At 43.8% G+C, this 24,231-nt stretch overlaps 1 long non-coding RNA gene across 1 annotated transcript in view; it reads left to right on the plus strand.

The window, feature by feature from the left end:
- The window catches only part of LOC148183725 (uncharacterized), a 40,866-nt gene extending 21,909 nt beyond the window's left edge, over positions 1-18,957 (plus strand). The window contains exon 2 of the long non-coding RNA XR_015773305.1: positions 13,458-18,957. This is a non-coding gene — a long non-coding RNA (uncharacterized LOC148183725). The remainder of the gene's footprint in view (positions 1-13,457) is intronic.
- The last annotated feature ends 5,274 nt before the right edge of the window (positions 18,958-24,231 follow it).

Genomic DNA, 24,231 nt, shown 5'->3' on the forward strand with positions numbered 1-24,231 from the left:
AGTCCTTTCACAGCTGAAGTGGCACTTTGGTTCCACAGCCATGTCCTGACCTGTGCCAGCCATCTCAGGCCCTGTGCTTTGATGGAAACTGGGGCAGATCAGTATCTCTACACTGGCTAAGCTGCTTTGCCAAATGAGCTGGAGCCTGGATACAGCTCTGGTTCAGGATGCTTGAATTCAGCTACTTGGGCCTGTTTATAGGAGTGTGCAGCCAAATTACAGATAGTCCAGTTCAGTGTTTCTGGATTTGTAATTAAACTGCATTGAACTGTATTGGCACTAACTGAACCACCCTTAGACTGTGGCAACTGCAGAAGGCTGTGGCTTATTTTTACTTTGTGTGGATTGGGAGTTCCTCCCCCAGCCCTCTTCCCCCCTTTTCCTTTCCTCTTTTTTTTCCTTTTCCTTTGTGTCTTTATCCCTTCTCTCTGGGGTATTCACTAATGAAGAAGTGGCTCAGTTGCATCACCCAGCTGATTGCTGCAGCACTTCTGGGCTTGTGCTGTGTCCATGGCCAGGGGGGATCAGCTCTGTGCTCCCCTGGCCTGTACCCAGCTCTATGGCCAGGCCCTGAGTGGTGTCTGTGAAGGGCAGTTGTGATTTCAGGGTGTTTGCACAGGGGATTAATGGGAAAATGTCTATTGTACAGTTCCAGTGGGTTCCCTAAAACACTTGGGTGGGGGAAGGCTGCCCTGGAGAAAGGATGGGCTTTGTTGGTTTGCTAAAACTTTCGGCCAGCAGTTGCTGAGGTCTGGAACATGTGTTCAGGCATATTTTTCATTCTTAGTTATAATTTTACTGAGAAACTTAAGAGTATATATTCTAAAAACTTTGTCCACTGGCAGTTCTTCAAAATATGCATGAAGTGATTTATTTTTAGATCTCTTTGCAACTCATATCTAATCTTCCATCCGCTATGAGTTCGAGACTGCTTTTGGCGTGACTGCTTTTCAATTCAAGGCATCTCATTGACTCTACAATTCAGATTATTTTTCACTGGATGTATTTATCACGTTTCAGGCCAGAGGCTTTCAGACTTATAAGCCTCTTTAAGGGGGGAAAGTGCTGACATAGCCTTAAACTGTGGTATGGCAAATGTTACACTATAATTACCTTTATCTATCACCAAACCCCCTTTCAGAGTCCTGGCTGTGTGCCGTGGGCCTCTTGATGGAATGCTCCATTACACTGAGATTTTTCACGGGGAAAAAACTTTAAAGCAAACCATGATGAAGTACTTTTATAAGAGTAGATGTAGGGGCAGTGACAGGGTGGTGAGGAGAAGAGAGATGGTGCTGAGTTGCAGGAGGAAATATTCTGCAGCATTAGTGGTAGATCTGTATTAGAAAGAGGACAAAATAATTTTTTTCCTCTGTGTGTCAGCCACATTACTTCTTGTCTTCCAGATGCTTTGACAAGCCAAAGTTTAGCATAAGCTGTGGAATTGAAGCAAATAGTAGGTGTACTTTGCTATGCACGGGAGTATTGGACAGAGATGTACGAGCTGGCAGAGTGGGGAGCGATAGCGCGCCGTGCCGGTGCCTCTGCTCGTGAGCTCGTGCAGCTGGCAGGACAGGGCTCGGGAGGGCTGCCACGAGGCTGCCATGGTGTCATGGCTCATCTGCAGTTGGTGTCCTGCACTGTATCCTCGGCTCCGTGCTCCTCTGATCGCTCTGCCAGCTGACCCTCGCTCTCTGAGTTGGGCCTGGTGTGTCACTCCTTGCATCTCCTTGAAACAAAGGTAGAGCCAAGGAGGTGCTAAATGGGAAAAGGTTGGGGAAGGTGAAATTCAGACCAAGAACAAAGGGATGATACTTTTGTACGTGAAGAGAGGCCCAGCGCTATGGCAGGTTTGTATTGGATCACGGATGGAATCGCCTCAAGAGCTGCAATGTAGCAACAACTCCTGCTGGGTGTCTGGGGTTTATATTAATGGTGAAAAACTAGGAGTCATGTAAAGCACAAATGAAAGGAACACTTAAGGACAGCCTGTTTAGGAGCTCTGTGTATGTATTTTCTAGATACCCGGAAAGGCTTTTCGATGAAGTATTTGTACTTGCTGCCTGTGGGCACTGTGGTACAGTTGCTGGCTGCTGTTTAATTGGGAAGGCCATGGTGCATCCATTACTGGAATGGAGCCACAATTAATGCTCTCTGAGGCGTACAGGAGCATTTCCTGGGGAAAGTGCAGGGCCTGCGTGAACAGGTGCAGAAGGAAAGGAAAATTTAAATATTGGAGAATATTAACGTTGTGGGTGCAGGTGGCTGCTGAGGTAAATTAAATTCCCATGGACAGCCTAAGGGAAATAGTTTTCTGTTGTTAGGTCACTGGAGTGAGTTTAGAGTATCAGATTGATTAATTTCCATTTGAGCATCTTTACATTTCTGTTTAGTACTTTGTCTTGGTGGCTAATGAAATGCAGTTTCCTTTAACGCAGATTGTTTTCTGCAGGTGTATCACAGCACACAGGCTCTTAGAAAAGTGTACACTAAGCATGTTGAGGATTGCGTGTCCCTTGCTCTGCATGCTCCATCATTTGTCTCAGCACAGAGAATGGGAAATATCCAAAAGGTTGGATTTTTTCTTCAAGTAGCAAGGGAAGGAGATGAGAGCCCTGAGAGTTGTGCAAGTGGTTTGTAGTCCATGATGCTGTTACAGAGCAGTGATGTACTGAGCATTGTTAACGATAGGCGGGAGGAGCTGCTTTCAGGCAGGAGTAGAACACGTTGAGTACTTTGTTGCAAACTGATGGAGTCACTTGAGGGGCAGTGGCTGTCCTGGAGCAGGGCCCCTCTAGCAGTGCAGAGCAGCTCTGTGAGCCCCATGGCTCAGACACTGAGCTGTGCCTGCCTGAGAACCCAGGGAGCATCGGGAGGGAGGGAGGGCTGCTGGGCAGCACACAGCTTGCACTCGGGTTTTTTGGCAGGAAGGAAGGGAACTGGAGGGACTTGGGATATGATATGAACCAGCCATTCTGGCTCAAGATGCTGCTTCTATGAGCTTGAGGAGAGCTTGTGGGGAGTGTTGGGAAGTGGGTTTGCTCTGAGGTGCTCTCTGCTTTCTGTCCCCAGAGGAAATGGGCAGTTTGTCCACAACAGGACCCTGTTTAAGGAAAAAACAAACCAGAAAACCTCCACACCTTCATTTTTTAACATACTGCATGTTGAATCTGCTGCAGCTGGAATTTGGAATAGGGTGACATCATGAGCTGCCCTCATCCATATTGAACACTGGTACTCTGGCCTTTCTCCTGGAGGAAGGGGAAACTAAAGGGGTAGTGGTTTGTGATTTGCACATCCCATAGTGTGGTTTGCTTGAAAGATAAGAGCCTTATCAAATTCTGCAGCCATCAGCTAGTGGTTATGTTCTAAATCCCATAAATTATAATTCTGTTGGTTTAACCTTCAAGCATCTGTAGCAATTCTACAAGAATTTAACAACTGTACCTCCAACAAATTAGGTTCAGCATTCTGCAGACCGAGGCTTGAAGGCATGTTGTGAACTGGATTCTGGCTCTGTGAATATTAATAGACTGGAATGATGAATTTTCTATTTTAATTATGACCCTGCGTATGGTGGATTTATTATTTATTTCTCAAAATGTTAGTGATTGTTACCTTGAAGGAGACCAGATATTCTCAGGGAAGATAGGAGTAAGTCAAATCTTCTAAATACATTTGTGCTCTGGGAGAGGGAATCCCAGGCACTTCTTTTAGGGTTTTTTTTTTTTTTCTTTGTTTCTTTTCCTCCTGTTTTTTGTTTGGTTTTGGGGTATTTGTATATAATGTATGGGGACACTGTCGGGAATGTAGCTGACAAAGGACCATCTTACTTGTCATTAAACATTTCTTTACAATTTTGGTCGTTTCAAAAACTGACTTTTACATAGAAGCTGCAGTTCACAAGCACGTTTTGTAGTGTGGAGTCTTAAACTGACCTGTAGTCCAGCTTGGCTTGTGTATCAGTGAAGCAACCAGAGCTCCTCAAGAGAATCTAGGATTTGGCCCTTGAGGAAGCTGGAGCTGCTGTGGGAATGAACATGAGCTCATGAGTGTGTGTCCAGCTGCTGCCCCCAGAATGGGTTTTTTGGGGAAGGGTGCAGAAGGAAGACTTTTCCATGGCCCTGGCTGCTCCTTCAGCCTGTGCCTGCCTCAGCAGGGCAGGGCTGCTCAGAGCATCACTGCTACATGCTGCTTGAAAAGCTGCTTTTAAATAAATACAGCATCACATAAACATTGATTTGCCCATAGTTCTTGCCTTCTGCTCCTCAGGGTGAGTTTGGAAAAGCATTTTCCTTGAAATGAGAAAATAATGTCAATATGAGCACATTCAATATTTTATTATACTTCTGTGGTGTTAGGAAGAAGCAACAGGATCCAGTGGGGTTGTACTTTGGTTTGTTCATATGAACCTAAAATGAGCATTTCAGTAGACCATACTCTGCTTTTGGCTTTTCTACTGCTAATAAAATGAGGAGTTGGCTTCTACTTTAGGAATATTGCATGAAAATGCTGTCTAAGAAGCTGTATCTAAAAAATCTGATTTCCCATCTGTACATGCTGTTGAAAGTTGAAAATCTTTTTTTCCTCAAAGCACTTCACTCTGTTTTAATATTACTTCATTGTTTGTTTAAAATGCTGTGTATTTCTAAATGTGCACAAACATCAGTGTGCAAACATAGGAAACATTTGGTATGTTTCAAGTGCTGGAAATTTTGCTGATATTTATCGAACGTGAAATAGCAAGGCAACTGAGATCTGTTGGGCACATCTGTTACTTTTAAAAACATAAGTTCTAGGAGTTGTATCTGACACCTTGGAATGCTCTGGAAAATGTGGATGTGCTTGAACACATTGGCAATGTTTGTCTGAAAGATTAGCTTGGGTGTAGGGAGACTGAGGTGTTCTCTTCTGTGTCAGAAGTCTCTTTGTGCTGCAGGCTGTGGCTGAGAGTGACACAAGACCAGGGGCTGAACTTCAGTCCTGGTGCTGAAGAATCTGCAGTGGAAAAAGCCAAGTAAGGCTCTCACACTTCTTACCTGATAAAATAATGCAATTGTTCAAATCTGATTCCCTCCACTCCTCCCAGGATGCAGAGCTGTGTTTTTATCTTCACTTTCTAAAGAGGATGGGATAATACAGTGCAGTAGAGGAATCTCATTCTCCCATTTGATGTGGGAGGAAATACAAGGCATTAACTAACTCTGATTTCTCTGGCCTTGCAGAGTTTCTTGCACAGAGCTCTGGGATTGGTGTGGAGATTAGGTCTTGCTAGGAATTAACCAAGTATCTATTTGTTGAGGGAATATAGTTTGTTTTCCTTTGCACTCAAACTCCAAATCCATTTATAATAAGTATACGTTCAGTTCTATTTACATGTATTAGCTGCTTTACTCTCAATGGACATTAAAAAAAGATAACATCACAGTTATCATTCTGAAAAGACTTCAGTCTCTCAACAGGGCAAACATCAAACAAAAGGCATATTAACGTGAGCTAAATTTTGGGAACCTTCTACAGGCAAGTATTTATATTTAAAATATTTATTTGTGGCAAGATGGAGAGTTCTAGAGTGACCAGAAATAATAGTTTTTACTTTGACCCCAAATAAGTTATTGTGGTTTTTTATTTCCATTGCCTGCTTTCGTGTGTTTTTACTGACTTATTTGTAGCTGATGTGTTAGTTTGTGTTTTTGTTTGTGTGCTTTTTAGGAGTCAGGGAACGGTGAGTTTTTTGGTTTTTAAATCTACTACCAGTCCTCCAGCACATGCCAATTCATTCCTCCTTCATGATGCCAATGAGAGGAGAATGGAGCAGGAGACAGCATTTATCAGCTGTGCTTTGAAAGGCCATGATATCCTGCTAGCATCTCTGGGTAGCAGTGCCTTTTCCACAACTGGACTCGCTGCTGGGGCAGCTGAGTGAGGAGCGTTGGGTGTTCATGGAACCCGTGTGTGCAGGGAATGAGGCAGCCAGGGAGCAAATGAGCCAGCTCGAGCAGCTTTCTGGAGCCAGGAGGGGCAGCATCCCGGCCAGAGCACGGCGTGTGGCACAGCACCTCTGTCCCCTGGTGCCAGAGCTCAGCTCGGCTCCTGGCTGTGCCACACCCACAGTGGCTCAGGCAGCTGGGATGGACCCCTGAGCTGCAGGTCCCTGCCTGTACATCCTCCCTGGGGAAGGGAGTGTGCTGCCGGGCTCTTGGTGCCCTTGGCTTGGCTTCCCAGCAGCCTGAGCCCCAGCCAGAGGCTTCAGTGCAGATGTGTGCTCAGTTCATGCTGTTCTGCAGATAGGAATCCTTCAGTGCCCAACTCTGCCGCTTCCCATTGTTGAAATGAAATGTTTAGTGATCGGGCTGACTGCTTTTTATGCTAGGAACAATGCTGGCAGCTCTGGCTTTAGAGGCTGTGGCTCGTGCTGGCCATGTGCAGCCTGGCAGTCCAGCCAATTTAATGTGGCAGCGGTTTGACCCATGCCCTTCCCCATCTTCTTTATGCTGGTTATCATTTGATAGGCTGGCACAGCAGAGTTTGTACTTATTCCTAATTGCAAGTACTATTAACAAAGAAACCCCAAGTCCATGGAGAGATTAAAGCGGACTTTGACAACTGCTGTTATTCTGGATGTTGGTGTGTGCTGTGGGGACTGACTTGGGCTGGTGCAGGTGACACAGCTGACAGCAGGTGAAGTGTACCTGCTCTGTGTGCAAGAACTCAGTGTGGGGCGATTGCAGTACTCTGCTGGCAGCAGATCTCACACAGATCAATAGAGCTGCTTGACTTTCCCATCTCTATTTGAGATCAGTAGGATGTTACCTGTGATGCTTTGACTTCAGCAGATGATCAGCCATTAATTCTGCCGTTTCCTGCCCTTAAAACCAATTGTTGTGCTAATCAAACAGGACTGGTTTGGAGCAGAATTACACTAACGTGGGTTCCTTCCAGAAGTGTGAGATGGCTTAAACAGAAATGCTTTTATAGTTAATAAAACAAAAGGCTTTTGTTTAATCCAAGTGTTACACATCCCTGGTTTAGAGAAGACAAAGACAAAGCTTTTTTGTGCTGGATGTGCTTTTTTTGGTTGATTTGCAGGGAGTTGTTTTAGTTTAGGATAGACAGTCAAAAAGGTAGTGGCTTCCTAGGAACGAGAGTGGCAGTGCAGCTAATGGAACTGAACTGAAAAGTGTTTTTTCACTAAAGCTAGAGAGGCGAAAAGGCAGGAGAACAGCAGCTGTGAAATGCTCAGATCACTTAGAGCTAAAGAAGTAAATTCCAGCAGGCTGGGTTTTGAATGCTGACTGAAATTCAGCTGTCTGGGGTAGAGAAGGACCCATGGGCTCACAGGCAGAGCTGGGGGAAGGTTGTGAGGGCCTCTGTGTCTGCAAGGGGAAGGGCAGGAGCTGAATCCCTTGCAGCTCTGGTACCCTCACTTCAGTGGCAGTCTCACCACCAGGGCTTGTGAAAGAGGGGTGCCTGCTCTGGTGGGGACATCATTGTCTTGAGGCTTGGTGTAAAATTATGGGGGTTTGTGCTTTGAGGTTATTTGTGTGTATTTTATTACTCTGATGGTTTTCTATGTGGGCTCTTTCTGGTTTTCATCTTTCTTGTTTTAATTTCTTCCCTGTTACTTTGGGTTCTGCTGGGATGGGGCTGTGGTCGTGTTTCCTTTTAGCTGCTGGCAAGTGCCTGCTGCAGCTCCTTACTCCAGAGCAAGGCCCTGTTAAACCTGGAAAGCTCTTCTGCAATGGTTTTGCCTAAAGAAGCTGAGAAGGGAGTCAGGGTTTTTGCTCTCTGCCAGCAGAGAGATGCTGTGGTGCAGCCAGGACTGGCAGGTACAGGAGGTGAGGAACAACAGCAGCTAACCTGTGGCACAAACCTGTGGAACCTGGCAACTGAGGGATCCCTCGGTAACACCTCCCCCTTCCTAGGGATTATGTAAAGCTGCAGCAGTGAAACAAGAGGTAAAACATGCACTGAAGCTTGTTCTGTCTGCCCATGGAAGCTGAAATGGAGGAGCTGCAGTTTGGAGGTTGATGTAAGCAGACATAATGAGCAGGATTTTCAAAGGCTTTTGTGTTTAAGTAAGGTGGCCAATTGTGAGCTTTGGGTTTTTCAGCCCAAAAAACCCCAATTTGTGTTTGGTGATGGCTGCTTGGTTTGGTGGTTTTGTTTGTTGTTTTTCTGAGTGTCTATTTGAAGTCTGGTGTCTTGCACTTGAGCTCCCAGGAAGGCCAAGGCACAATGCTCCACGTTCTTCCCAGATTCTGGAAGTGCCTGGGCTGCCTGCAGCTCAGACCTTGTCTGTCAGGAGACGTGTACAGATTCAGGCAAAGAACCTAAAGGTGCTGCAGTCTGGATAAAAGAGTGAGCTCGGAATGTATTGCTGAGTACAGTAAGGTTATGAGAACATTTTCAATAATAACTAAAAGTGCTCTTCCAAATCAGTCTTAGATTCTAGAGTATTTGATCCCTATCATCCTAGCAGTGCAGCAAAGGCTAAAAGAGTTTCATATTACAGGTGTAGGGAAAATGGAGACAACCGGTTCCCTGGAGTGGAACTTGCATCCAGCAGGCAGTAAATATATTGTAGAACTGGATTTAGACAAATGGAAGCATGGGCTGTGTCAGTATGTTAATGTTTGCTGTACAGTAAATTAAAAGTCACCCTTCTGCTCAAAAAAAGGTAAAGAAAGTGAATGGCTAGAATCTGTTCTGCTAAATGGTGCTCATAGCGTTGAGATTTCTCTCTTCATGGAAGCCTTCATTTGATTTACTGCTTTAATCAAAACACGTGTAGAATGATCTCTGTATTTCTGTAAGTTTTGTTATCTGTTTACCATACCTGTAGTGATTTGTTGAGCATGAGTAAAATGAGCAGGAAGAGGCCAGCATCAGGAAAAAAAAAATGTAAAAAGTGCCTGTCTGTAAAGCTAAAAGTAACTCTGGGTTGCATGAGCTGTGAGCTCTAAGAATGGCTGCTAGACAGAAAGGGGAGGGGAGAGGAGGGATGGAGCAGAAAGGGATGGGAACAGAGAGAGGAACAACTCAGCAGAACACTCGATACCCTCCTGTGTCAGGGAGTGCCCCGGTGTGCTCCCCTGAGCCCAGCCTGATAGAACGGGCTCTAGAAGCTGCTGCAGCAACTGGGAGGCTTTTCCTGCCCATCATTTTGCACGTATGTGTTACTGACTTCCATGTACAATTCCAGATTCTGGAATGGGCTTTGAACTCCTGTCAACAAACAGGTGAGCACAGAAGCACTGTGTGTGTGAAATGCCATGCTTTGATGTAGTCTTTTATTTGGAGAGCTCTGAGGAGAAATAAAGGAAAGCAGCAGAGAACAAGCAGAGGGATTAGCAGAATTCAGAAAGGCAGAAAGTAAAAGCAGGAACAGAAGTTTACAGGAAGGAAAAGACCTTCAAAGGTAATCCTTATTAAAATGTTAAATTGAAATGTTCATGTTGCTTTCTGGAAGGCCTGGGGGATGCAGCTGAGTTTCATGGCACAGATTAGAAAAGGGAGGAAGCTCTGTGCTTAACAGGGCTGCCATTCCATACCACTTGGGAGGAAGGAGCTTCCTTTTTTAATCAGGTCTGCCCCCTAAGCAAAGCCATGGAGAAAGATTTCTCTTAAATTGCACGGTCTGAACTGCTTTCCCCTCCTGCAGTCCCGCAGAGCTGTCAAGTGCTTGGCCAGCTGCCTCTGTCACTGGGTGCTGATGTGATGGGAGAGCTCATTGCTGCTCCTCCTCTCCGAGTCCAGTTTTGCTGCCTCAAGGACGTCTTTAGCACTCTTCTGTCTTTTAGTTCCTTTAAAATACTTGGCCATCTCTAGATCTAGTTGATGCTCTCAATATTGTCTTCTGACATCCCTTTTTTCCCCCCTTGTGTACTTAAGGGAAGCTTAATTAGGAGCCAAACAATTCCAAATATGTTGTACCCAGTGAATTCTTGTAGAGTGATTTTTCTCCCACACCATTTTTGTTTTAGGTGCAACTGTTTAATTAGAGATTATGCAACCAATTAGAGTACCAAAGGCTGTATGCTTTGTGGCATATTTTTAAAGTTCTTCATTAAACTGTTTCAAATTGAGACATTTCCTGGGTTCACTGGATCTTTGTTTCTGCTTTCATTCATGGAGTGGTGTTTGGAGAAGTCTTCTAAAGCCTGGAGGGCAGTTAGGACCTAGTTAGAACCCTGATTTTTCTTCTTGGTAGGCTGGACCAAGGGAAGTTTTTCTTGCTTTATTTTTTTAATAACTGCGGTGAAGTGGTAAGTTAGTGCTGAAATTTGATATATTTTGTATTTATATCTAATGTTGTTCAAGGGATTTATTTAAAAATAAACATTCTACTGTACTGCGAAGAGACTTAGAGAAGTCGTTTTGTTTATATGCGGTCTCCAGCTGGAACTGCAAACATAAGCAATAGTTTAATATCTTGCAGGCCATCTGGGAATGGGATTTGTTTAAGGGGAAAGCAGAGCACCATAGATCACACATTATGTATTTCTCTATGTATTGAACATCTTTGCCGAATACTCTTCTGGTGTCTTCTCTGTGCCTCCTGCAGAGAGAAACAGCTGCAGTCCTAAAGTGACCATTTGCTCACCATTTTAGAGGCACATCTCTTCTGTTTTCCTCCTTTCCCTCCTGAGAAGCTGGAAGCCTCATGGAGGCTTCCAGAAAAGCTAACAGCCTCTTGCAGCCCTTGCTGTTGGTGCTGTTGTCGTATCTGCCCCCCACAGCTGACAATACAGTTCAGTTGTGAAGGATCAGCACTGCTGCTATCGGCACTGCATTTATTTCTGTGCAGGTGTGGAATCCCCATTGCAGTTCATTGTTGTGTTCCTGATCAGTGCCTCTCAAACACTCAAAATGGCTGCATTTGACTCGCTCTTTTCAAAGTGGTGCATTACAGTGAGCTGACATTCGCAGAACTGATGTAAAAACCTTCCTGGATGTTAAAGCAACTGATGAAATACCCTGTGAACTGGGTACTACGTATCTGCTGAGGGGGAAAAACTCAATTTCTGTGATCTAGATCAATTTAGGAATTAAAAAAAATCAGAGCTTTTGACTTCAAATAGTAAAATGACTTGAATTGACTTGAACAAAGAAGGGCACTGGGGGTGAATGTGGGTGGGGAGATCCCAATAATACTGATGGACAACACATAAATGCTCCCCACCCTCCAGTGCCGTTTGTGCTTCCTGACAGATGGAAAAAGTGAAGTTCAACCCACCTGTCCGCACTGTGGTGCTCGATTTCTTTAGCAGGAATTGGACAGGATGGTGCCCAGAAGGTGTCTCTTCAGGGAAATTCCTCAGCAAATGTCCTTAGAGAGTCCTGCAGAGCAGAGCTGTCACAGGTTTGTCACTGCAGTACCTGTATCACACCAAGCCAGTGTCGTGTTCCAGGGCTCAGCGGGCTGCAGCAGGGCTGGGTGGAACCTCTTCTGAAACCTGCACTTCTGTGCTCAGCTGTGCATGCCAGAAATCCCACTTTGCTGAGAAACCTTGGGGGGCAAGGGGCAGGAGAGGGAGGTAAAATCTGAGTCCAACAGTAAATCTCGTAATGGCACAAGGAATTTTTGTTGAAATCCATTCTGCTTTCCACATTAAATAAAATCATGCTAATGCCTCTCGTATCCTGTTTGAAAATGCAACAGCTGGTGGATGTTCATCAGGTGCTGCATCTGTGAATTTGGTGTTCTTACTGTTGATGAATTAACAGTGCTTTGTGCTTGAAGTAATTTACAGCACAGAGCATTGTGTGATATTGCTGAAATTCTGGCTTAAGTAAAATATATGTTTTGTTAGCTTTTTATTCTACCTCTTAAAGGGGAGGCTATTTGATTCTAATTAGCTTCCAGATAATTAGACAGCTTTCAGCTAAGACTGCTCTAGTTTATTGAAATAAACTCTAAAATCACATTTTGGTGAACTATTTTTCCTCCAGGTAAGTATTAATACGTACCAATGGATGACAGTACTTGATCTGTAACTTCTAACCCATGGTACTGTTTTGATTCAGTTCAGATTTCTTAAGCTTTGTTTCTAGATAAGATCCCAGCACTCAATTAAATCCACTGGTGATTTATAGCAATTCTTTGGTTTATGTTGTCAAGTACAAAAATGAAAAAGTAGGATTGCTTTATATCAGGGGAATATTTGTTTTCTCCCAGTGGCCAATTTGCGTGACTTGTGAGTGGAGAGAGGTAAGAGCCAAGTGTTGTGACGAGGCAGGTGGGGATGTGCCCCCATGAAGGGTGGTGTGTAGCAGTCCTGAGGAGGAAACTGCACCCACCTCCTTCCCTTGTGTCAAGAGGAGAAATGTTTTGAAAAGATTCTATTCAAGTATTAATATCGAAAAAAGACAATTTTCTCTTTTTTTCTTTTTTTGTAATAAAAGAGGTAAAGACAATACACTGCATCTTACATGGAGACTACTTAATTCAACAGGAAGCTTGTTTTCCCTTTGTGACTGGTAATTAACCTGTGGAACCAGCTGTGGCATCACAATGAGCCCAGGGTCAGAGCTAGTTAAGGAGACATCACTGGTATTTATGACTGTACAGAAATATCAGGAGAATGTGAGTGCATATGAGAAACATCTGTGTTTGTCTGTCACTACATGAGCTATTTACGAGACAATTTCCCCACAAGGTTTTGGTGTACAAGTGTATTACGTAGCTCTGAAAGTGGGGTGCACTGAGCCTGCCCTGAAGGAATGAATGGTTCTCCTGCCTCACCCAATTTCCTTCATTTGTGAATGTCTTTTTCATTAGTACTGATGATTTACTCATTAGAGGGGATTCATAAATCAGCGTATCTCATCTATGATACAGAAGATGAGTGTATTTTGGGATTCTAGTTTGTTAAATAGTATAGGCAGCTATGAAGAACAAGGAGCTATATGCAAGCTGTTCTGTGCAGTGCAGGCTCGTAATCTGCTGTTTGATCTCAAAGATACAAGAACTGGTGATTCCCAAAATATCCTTCACAAACGGGGTTTAGAAATGGTTATAGACAAAAGAAGGAGAAAAATAAAATTAAGAGGTAATTTTAGTAAAGTAAAAGCAGAATTTAGAATTGCTATGGCTTTACGTAACAGTAGGATCCAATTCAGTTTCCAAAAATAATGTGGTCATTACAAGTTTTATTGTTTGCTATCATTTAAAATAATACCATTATGTATCACTGAGTAAAATTACCGCTTGATTAAAAAGCACTCGAAGCTGAAATCACAAGCAGTTTGTTGTAACTGGAATGATCACGTCTCTGGATCACTACTGCCTCTTCTCATATTGTGTGTGGGGAACGCTTCTATTTTAAAATGATGGAACTGGGCAAAAGGAAATTTATGATGTGAACTTGCTGCAAATCATTTGTATTGATCTGTTTTGTTTCCATTCTGCTGAAGCTAATGGAAATCATTTGTCACCTGACTTGTCCCAGTAGATTTGGAAAACCACCATCACATTTATCAGGCCGGCTGAAGGTCTGAGCCAGCGTGCTTATGTCTGCAATCACGAGGATGGATTTCACTTCCGCCACGGGAGAGGCACGGCCCGGGAGCCTTGTTGTTATTCTGGTGCTGCCTGGAGAACCTGGCTGTGTATTCATGACAGGAATTAGCAACCTGCCTCGGGAATAATCGGCACGGGCCCCGCCTTGTGTGTGCGCCTGTGCTGTGAGCTCAGTGACACATCCTGGGGGCCTGGAAATCCACAGCTGCCGCTGCTTCCAACAAGCTGCTAACCATCAAATCCATCTCGCTCTGCTGTGGGTAAAGGGAGCTGTGAGCTCCTCGTCCCCTTCTCAGGAGAGGAAGGGGTAACAGCAGTCTGTGTGTCCCTGCACATCCACTGCCAGGGTGTGTCCTGTCCCTTCTGGCACTGGGAGAGCTGGGCACTGCCCTGTCTGCGCCTCACTCATTGTTCATGTGGATGTGACTGGGGTGGGAGGAACACGCCTCAGCTCCACTGCAAACCAAATGAAGTCTGCTCATCTGGACATTTTTCCTTCTCAGATGGGTGATCTTCTAGCTGGAGCAACCCCTTGCAACTCCCCCAGACATTTAAAACTGAGCCTGTGATATTGATGGGAAGAAAATGTGAACTTGAATGACCAATGTCCCACATGCACATGAGACTTTGGGTGGGTAAGACTGAGGGGCCAGGCCCTAAAAGCTGGTTTGTTTGGGGTTTTTGTATCTGTCAGTGCTTCACGGTCTATGCAGCCTGGAAAGTGGAAGCCAGGCTTTGTTATTCTCTACCACAATGCTCCTAAACGCTCCTTCTGCTGTGTTCCCCATTGCAGGGTCATGAGCAGGGATGTGGCAGCAAGAAGGAACATTGTCTGGCTTTCATGATGTTGATTAAAACAGTCTGAATGTACTGTGATGAAAAGAGTGTTGAAACAAGCTGAGAAGCCTACAAAATAATTTGATTCACGTTTTATAATGCAAGTTAAACCATAGTTCAAGTAATTTTAAATCTATGCCTAAATAATTTTGTTTTAAAATCCATCTTCTGCGATTCATTATAGGCAAAAGCCTTAGTTGTCTGGCTGTCTGATCTGTGAGGTCAGGAATTGACAGCCTTACACACTGTGTGAAATATGACTATAAATTAAAGAGCATCTTAAAACTGTTTCCTAGATACCCAGTTGTTTGCCTTGGAAAATGAGCAAAAGGTTTCAAATGCCTGATGTTGAGTTTGAAACTCCTATGCATTTCACGTTTGAAGGTGTCCTAAACTTCTATAGTTTTAAATAATAAAACAGAAGTGTAATATTGTTTACTAAAATCATATAAAGCAAGTCATCCTCAGTCTAATGAAGGTTTGTGGAAGTGCTTTTATAAACAAGCCAAGTTTTCGGGCTCACCTGCTGTGCAAGCGCTCAGCATTGCTGATGTTCAGTGACAAAGGCAGAGAATGGGAGGGAGGATTTTAATTCACATGTCCAGCTACAGGCCCTGGCTTAGCAGCCAGCCCTGGGCTCTTCCTCGGGGCTTGCATCTTGCATTCTGCTCATGTTTAGAGTTTTCACAAACCCAGCACTTACACTAGCAACACTGAATTAGCAGAAGGTGTCCTGCCAAAAATGAAAGATCTTATGAAACTTGGGATAAATGAGAAAATAACTTTAAAAGTAGGGGTTTGTTTTCTCAGTGGAAATTAATTTGCTTCACCACTTGGGGGCTCCTTTTAGTGTGTTCCATTTACAGTTTCATTGATTCAGATAATTTCTTTTGCAATCCAATCCTTTCTGGCCCCTGTCCATGCATAGTTTCCATGATTTGCTCCAAATAGTTGAAGTTCCAATGTGAGCTTTCAGTATTATTTAACATGCAACTCACAGGTTGCATGGATTGTTTCTAGTGTTTACTGAGAGCCTGGCTGGTTCTTCCTGACCAGCTCTGGTCCTGAAGAGCACCAAAGCCAAGGCATTCTTTTACATGTGCAAGATGCTCTTTTCTATCTCTGAATGCTGAGCACATCCAGCCACTTAAGACTTTTTTTTGTTCTACTGCTGTAGTTGTCGTCAGTCACTGTGCTGTGATTTATCAACCAGGCTGTCACAGACGGCTTTGTACTGCTTAATTAAGGATAACTTCTCTCTAAGGGATTTGATGTGCCTTCTTACTAGTAGTTCAAAACCAAACAGTGCAGTCTTTCTTATGTGGGAGTTCTCCAAAATGCAGTGTTCTGCGTTTCCTACCCCATCAGTCCCAAATCTTACATCCCTTGAAAAATGTGTTAGAATGTGTGGTTTGGAGCACACAGATGTTCTAAAGTAAACAAGCTCTGCTCCCGAGTCACGTCCTTTGCTTCAATCTGAACATGCAACCAGACCCTATTTTACAGTCAAGAAGCTTCCTCCAGAACCCATTCCAGGATAAAAATTTGCATATCAGGGGACTAAATTTGGGCTTTGAAATCTATACTTGGGTATTTAAGAAGTTTGAAAGTGACAGATTGCTCTGAAGTTGGTACTGAGCTACAGTTTGTAGAAAACTTGAAATATTCCAGTGAGATGGAAGAGACAAGGTTTAATTAGCATTGTAATGTGTGTAATTTTCACAGCTCTCTTTGTCTCTCCACCCCCCTTTCTGAAGCCAAATCAGGCAGTCTAGCTCTAGTTATATTTACTTCAGTCTTTTGCATTCTCTGCTTCAGTGACTTTAAACAATGTCAGTTTGCAAGCAGTGAAGGGAAAACTCAGCTATGGAAAGACTTATTATGAAATGCTGCAACCCCAAGAGTAACTCTTTGAGGGATTACGTGGAGCTCTGAGCAGGGAAATGAAGGCCCAGGGATCTCTGCCCTCTCTGGAACGTCAGCGGTGGCTGTGCAGAGTCAGGAGAGCCAGAAGCCAAGGCAGGGTCCCTGCAGGCACCGAGTGCCTCGGGCAAACGCAGGAAGCTTCAGTTTGGCTTTCCCTGAGGTGGATTGTGGTGTGGCACAGCGGCACCCGCAGGGACAGGGACCTTTCTTTGCTCTGTGCCCTTGGCCAATGGATCTGCCTTCACAAGGACACATTTCCTTGGCTCTTTGTCACCTTCCCATGCCATGTGCTGGGTATCCCTTCCCAGAGGGAATTTACACTGCCCCTTTTTGCCTGGAATTGTAGTCGAGGGTGGACACGTGTGACTGTGCTTTGAGAGGTGTAGTTTGATCCTCGCTCCTGGATCCTCTGGGGAGGGTGGAATGTTGGCTGTTGGGATCTGCCTGCTCAGCTTGCTGGGCAGGTACCTGTGTGAGGTGGCACAGCTGTGCTTCAGACAAGTGGAACTATGCAAATCCTCAACCTCATTAACACTGCCTGAAGATCTGTCCAGCAGCAAAGACAAAAACCAGTTGGAAATGCGAACAGTTGCTTCCAAGAGGAAACTGCTGTCAGAAAACAAAGTGAACGTGTACTCGCTGGTGATGAGCTAAAACAGGAATTTTTTTCTTCACCCCCCATGCCTCCCCTTTTTTAATGGGAATTCATAGAATGAGAACTGGAATTTTGGGTCAGACAGACCCTAAGATACAGCTGCCTCCTGTTTCTCATTTTCACAGAGGCTGTGTTGTGCTTTTCCCTGAGTTGATGTAGTGTGAAGTGCACAATCCCAGTGTGTGATTGGTTTGTCTACTGCCCTGTGACACCAATTTTGAGAGCAACAGCCGCGTTCCTTGTATTTGATAGACAACTTCTGTTTATGTTGCACTTGGTTCTTCATAGTCATGAAATCCTTGGAATCTCTATAGCCATGGAATGTAACCCCCCCTCTGAACACACTGTAGGTGCATGTGTCATGAAGTAATATTCCTGCTTGTCTTTAGGGAGGCCAGGCAATCTGTCTCCTCTGTCTCAAGCTTTCTAACAAAGAACTTGTCCAGAATTTCACTTGGTAGAAGAGGAAACTCTTTGCTTGTAAAAGAAAACTGACTGAAAGGAGAGATTAATTATTTGAAAACTTGTGGGTCTTCCTGCATTCTGCTGGGTATGTTTATCTGTGGGTAGCTTAAGGCTTTGAAAATCTCAAGAAGACGAAAGGGAAATTGAACGGCACATAGTTGTGGAAGGAGGGGATTGTTGCTTTGTGAATGAGGAATGAGTTCTGGAGGGAGCAGAGGGATCCCATGGATACTGCAGCCCACAGACCTGAGGTGCTTTTACTGTTGTGTTTGTAAAAACTACTGTGTATAGATAAATGTTCAGGAGTATTGTATGAAAAGTAAAACCGAGCTCAGGGGGTATGGGAGTGCTTGCTACTTTCCCCTGCTACATTACATTTCCCAGAACAATCTAGAAAACATTGATTAAAATACATTAATAGTTAATACTACAATGCTCATACTCTGTCAGATTTATCTTTCTCATAGATGTCTGAGCCAGCTTTGGAAACAGCACAGCTGATTCCTGCTCTCGTGCCCTCCAAGTTACTGTTTATAATTACCTTCCACTCTTACTGGTATTTGATTAAACAGGAGACCTCCAAGAATCCTGATAAAAGCCTTATGGCCATGCTCTGCAGTTCTGAAGTGCTTTCCTGCATTTGCCTCTTGAAAATAGCAAGAGTTGTTGGGGATGAGAGCAGAGTGTCTCTGCTTACTGATGCTTGCAAGGAGGGCTATTTTTTTCTTACTGTATTAAAACAAAAAGAAAACAGATCACCAAATAAACCAACAACACAAAGCTCCATGTATTCCCAGTTCTCAGTAACAATTTATATTGCATTAAAAACATTGGTATTCACCATTAATTCAAAATTATAAATGTAGCTACATTTTAACTGCTCAAACATACTTAAAGGTATATATACAGCAATTTTTTTTCATTTTCTATCTTGATATCCTGTTAATTTAACATCAAATAACATCCCCTTTATCTAGTTCAGAAAATGTGACATTGTACACCTGTTTGCAGGAATATTTAACTCCAAGTACAGATTTATAACTATTTGCAATTGTAACCTGATGCAAATAAATATACTTCACTCACTACATTTTAAATAAAGTATAATCTGTAGATTCAAGGAAATACAGGGTTTCAGCGAATCAAAAGTTATATTTCTGGTTTTTTTCAGTCATAAATGGGAGTACTGCACTGCTGTGGGTTTTTTCTTGCTAGTATTTTAGCTGGTAGACTAAACATGCTTTGACAGAGTGACATTGCATTAATATTTCAGGTTTATTACCAGTTTATGTGGTCTGTATATTTTTTTCTACAATGCAGTCTTTTGCTCCTTTGCTTGTGCTGTGTACTGTAAAATAGGAATTAAGGGCACATCAGGACTTTTTGTGTACTTGCTAGCTACGGGCTAGAGTTGTTAGTATTTTATCTAAGGCACCACAGCTTTCTTTTTACTTCTTGCTGGAGTGCCAGTGTTGATTGTGAATTCCTCTTGTCCTTCCTGCCACCTGCTCTAGCTTGTGTCCCTGAGGGATCTTTTAGGTGTACCTGCCTGGTTAGAAGGAAAATAAAAATTGGGATGTGGGGCAGCTTTTCCTCCCCCTCTCTCCCTGCCCTCCCCCGAGAGCATTCCCGGCCTCTTTGGTGGCTGTGCTGGGGGTGCACAGCGGCTGCTCCGGGGTCAGATGGAGCAGAGTGCAGAACAGCTCACCAGAGAAGCATGGCACGCCAGTCCAGGAGAATTCCTGGCACCCGGGAGAGCAAGGGATTTAAACAGATCTGGGAACAAATCCCTCTCTTCCTGGTACATCTTTATAGCGTGGGTCCTTTGCGTTTTAATCCCTGGCTGCTGTCTCCTCTCTGTGTGCTCCTTGCCACAGGTCCCTGCCACTTCCCTTGTCTGAGTGCTCATGTTCATGCAGTAAATCACTTCACTGAAAAATTAATCCTTTGAAGGAGGAGAAAAAAGCTACCTTTGGTACACTTAGTTCCTGGATGATGTAGTCATGTGAAGGCAAAGTCTGTAGGTATGTTAAGAAATTGGAGTTTCATCATCCAATTCATGATTTCCTGAGATTTCCCTGTCTGCAATGCAGGTACCTTAGAGAAGCTTCTTTTCTCCCCTTCCCAAACTTTGTCACCGCTATGAGCTATGTGATTCCTGACCAGCAGGGAGAAGGGGGACAATGTGGATAATTTTGCTTGGACAGCCAATGAGTTGTTATTGTGGGTTTCTTTGTAGTGGTGTTTGTTTGTTTTTCCTGCATTGTTCTGTGAGTTTGTTTTCAACCCTGACTCACAAATCTTACCTCACTCAGTGTTTGTGAGTCTGGCTGGGCTCATGTAGAAGGGTTTGCTGTACAGTTTAGCGACCTGTCCAATGCAACAAGTAAAACTGAATATTCCAGGGGGCTACAGAGTAGGACTGACACTTATTGGTGGTGTGAGGTAAATCACAGTGGCCAGGGAATAGTGGCAGTGATTGGGCAGTAGCTGACCTGCAAGCCAGTGCTCCAGTTTGGTGTTTGGTGCCCTTTCTGTGCAGCAAATTGTCCTGCTAAGCCTGAGTCTGACAAGCAGTGGCTGCTGCAGGCCAGGGTGGTGGCACTTGAAAGTGCAGATTAGGATTCAAAACATAGGGCTGTTATTCACTGTGCTTTTGTATTTTGAGCTCAATGGGGGAATGTCAAGCATCCATGAATATAAACGTGGAAAAGTTCTGTAACATCTGCTACTAATTTGTGCCAGATGAAAGTGGTAATTATGATGAATTTTTTTGTTGATGATGCTGATACACTGGCCTAAATAAAATCACTTGCAGACTCTGAATATATAATTGAAAAGACATGATTGTATCACCAAATTTTTGACTTAGTTCTCATTTAAATTTTAAATTTGTTTCCATTTGCCGGAGATTTTATGGCTTGCTGTTTTAGTGAAAAAAATATTACAATGAAATCAGGCGTTTTTAATACATTAAATGAAAAGAATGGTTAAAGATTCTGTACTTGTGTAGTTGGATTTTAGAATTGGGTTCTATCAGTTGTTTTTAAGTGGTACAATAACCTTGTTAAAATAACCCTGACTTTCAAACAGACCAGACTTCACTGAGGCTCCAGTCACTGTCACAGTGCAGCCCCTGCTGTTATGGGCGGTGCTTGTGACATCGAAGGACAGTGACAAGTGGCAGGAAGGCTGTTGAGTCATTGAGCGCTCGCTGGTGTTCTCTGTCAGGTAAAGGACTTCTCTGCAGGGAACACAGTGTGGGCACAGAGTTTGGTAACTTTCTGGGTTCTTGAGCGTGCAGCACAATTCCTGTTTCATAAGGATGCCTGGGATAAGAGACTACAACCTTTTAGCTATGTATGGAAGAAGTGCAGCTGATCTTTGTGTTGCTCCTCACAAGAGCTACCCTGGCCTCCAGTCTTGTCTCTGCTAGCACAAGCACACAACAATGCACAACTCGGGGCCAGCAGGTCCAGTTAAATATCCCCCCACAGCCCTGTGCACTCTGCAACAGGAAAACCTTTTCAAAACCAACGTAACTTTGATTCTGTAGTTGAAGCAAAGCCTTCTCACGTATCTGCAGACTCTTTTCTCTGAGGTGAAGGATTGACTGCTGATGTTTTATTTCCTCAGGATATTTACAGGCATGTCAGAAAATACCTGTAGTCAACTGCAGCTAGGAGAAACTCTCCAAAGCATCTGGGTTTGCTGTGTTTCTCCAGGCATTTTCTTGTATTGGCATTATCTATTAAAGATACTCAAGTACTTGCTACACAGCAGCTTACATTAAACATTATTTCCTCCCACCTTACTTTGTACCTAACTGCCAACTAGCAACCAGCTCCTGAAACAAGCTAGGGCAGTACAAAATTTTCTAGAATTGTAGAATAGTTCCTGATACTTGAATGTATTTTGAGATTTTCTGCTGAGCAGGGCATAAAGAACATAGGCACACACAGAGGAGGTTACAAGAAGAATGGTGTATCATATAAACCAGTTTATAAACCTGAATGAACATGCATGTATTAAAAAAGAGAAGTTTAACACCACATTATTACTCTGGCTAGCAATGGTATTAGAGCAATCAGAGTGTTAAAAGCATTCACATGACAAACACTCAGAGGCCTCTGATACCCTAGACAATGATCAATTTTTTTAATATTCACTATAGCAAGGATTACAATCGTCTGTACTCGTGCTCAAAGTTAATTCTCTGTGCAAACTGCAGTCTGAGGGGAAAGGAGAAGCTAATTAATATAAATTACAGAAGCAAGTGACAAGACTGTCGAGTTCTTTCCCCTGCAAGGGGACAGACATCCTGAACCAAAGAAAGTCAATTAAACACAAAAGACAACCTGAATTAATGGCTACTAGCCCTGATGCAGATGCTTACTGAGTCAAAAAAAAGGACAAACTGACAGACTGGTGTATCCAGGCGTGCCTTTGTGCTTTGTAAGCGATTACAAGCAAACCTTGTCCATGCTCCAAGTCAGGAGAAAGCTGAGTGTGACCAAGGCAGGGTGAGAGCCTCCCTGAGGACAAACAGCCCCTGTCTCTCACCCAGTCCTGCACTGGGGGCATTTGTTCCTGTTCCCACTCAGAGCAGCTGGGGAAGGAGCTCTTGTTTGTCTGTGGTGCACAACCTCCACCTGTGCAGGTGGCAGGACAGCGCAGGCAGTGGGGAGCTCACATTGACTCCACACTCAGCAGCTCCACACTGCTGGCTGCTGTATGTAACGAGCACCTCTTGGCAAAGGTGACTAATTAACTTTGTCATTATCCCCAGACTGTCCCAGAATTCAGGATACTGACTAGAGCTGTACCAAAGGGGGCCCAAGGTGACAGTCCCATGGGACAGCAGGGTGATAAAGGCTATTGCCCCAGAAGGAGGAAATCCCCTCACCCCCCAGCAGCTCCTGAACGTGACACCATCACCCAGCCCTTCCACACTAAGAGACCAGTCACATCTTGGGGAGCTCCACTGATTCATCTAAACATTGCCGACATCTGAAAACTAAAGGAGTCATTTCCTGTAGCAAGATCACTTCTCTTGAATCACCCAGGTGTCAACACAGCAATTCTGCACTCTTTTCTAGGTATTTGCAAAATAGACCACTATAGAAAGCAAGTGTTCTCCTTCTCATTACTTAAATCAGATAGTAAAATGATATCTCAAAAGAGGAGGAGAATTTATAGAAAATAATAATCAGAATGGTAAAGCTGGAGTTTTGTTCAACAATTTATTCTTTCTGTTTTGGTTTTGACCCTTTTAGACAATAAAATTGAAAAATATCACTGCTTTTTTGTTTCATGTTTATTGAATGTTTTTAGAACGGTCATACTTGAGTTTCCATTAGCAATCAAATTGTCCCTATTAAATACTTAAGCCACACACTGACATTATTATCCCCAATGTTATTTTTGCTCATTCACCACTGAGTTCTATTTGCTGAGATACTCATAGCATGGTCCATACATGAGGATGTATCCAAATCTTACTAAGGACCAGTGAGCCAAGAAGACTGATTCCTGGAGGTCCCAAGTCCTGGTTGAGAGCAGCAGAGTGCAGATTCCTGATGCCAGCAGCTCCCATCTGCTGGCCACTGCACTGCACTGCTCCAACTCACACTCGTGTTGGCAGCTCTGGCTGTGCCTTTCAACGCAACACACGCAATTTGGATCTAGAAAGCCTCCAGAGCAGTGGTGGGAAGAAAACCACTTTGCCAAGCCCACCGCTTGAGGCACGAGGCAGGCTTTGAGCACAGCCTGAATTGAGCCCAGCAGCCCTTCCACCCGTGCCCTCCCGCAGCCCCACTGCAGCCTGGCAGCAGCACACACCCGCAGCCCGGGAGAACAGCCCTCAGCAGGACAGGAGACACAAAGCACGGACAGGCAGCTGCAGAGGAACAAGTCTTTCTCAGCACAGCTCCAGGACATCTTTCTTCCTCTTGTTGCTGTGCCAACTAATAGAAGCATGCTGATCTAACTTCAACTCATGCAATGGTTGACAGGCAAATTATTTTAAAGACAGCACAGGTGAGCTTCTCTTGAAAGAAGCAAAGCTGCTGTAGGAACCCTACAGACTGCAAGGAAGAAAACCAATACCCCTCCAAATACATACCAAAAAAACCCCACCAGCACCCAGAAAAACAAAACAAAGCATCTCACACGTGACCAAACAAAAAAGCTCCCAAGTGAGCCAGGTAGAAATGCAGATGAACTATTCCCTGGTTCGGTGTCAGTCACAGCTGTCCCAAGTACAGCAGGGTAAATCCCAAGGTCCCACCCCTAGCTGCATTAGTGGTACAAAGTCTAGTGCATTGAGGGGTGCTGTGTCCGTCCAGAACTGTAACAGCATTATTGTAAAAGGTCTCTATCTTTCCAGCTGATAGTGGTCAATACCTTTCCAAGTCACAATGCCACATTTTAATTAAATTATCTTACAGTAAATACACTAAAACCTCCATTACTTGATGGCATTTCAATTTCAGCTTTCAAAATCTCAGACTTGCTTGTGAAAGGTAAGCTTGGAAAATAGTGCCACCTAATGCTAAGGAGCATAAAAATAAAACCTAATAAATGTAAAAAATAATGTTGCAAATTTGTTTTACACTGATTTTTCACACCATTCTGTAATACTCAGTAATAGCTTAAATAAAAGTTTAAAATGCATCTGCCAGATGACATAACAGATTTGGCAAACAGCAATGCTAATTCAAAAATATCTTATGATAGCAGGAACACTTAATTCAGGTGAGGGAGAAGTACTGGTACTTGAAAAGTGAATTCCCAAACTGATGCATTCGCTTCATAGTGCCAG

Source organism: Pseudopodoces humilis, chromosome 9, assembly GCF_049639895.1.
Source record: "Pseudopodoces humilis isolate 2021_Gansu_Grassland_sample_001 chromosome 9, ASM4963989v1, whole genome shotgun sequence".
NCBI lineage: Eukaryota > Metazoa > Chordata > Aves > Passeriformes > Paridae > Pseudopodoces > Pseudopodoces humilis.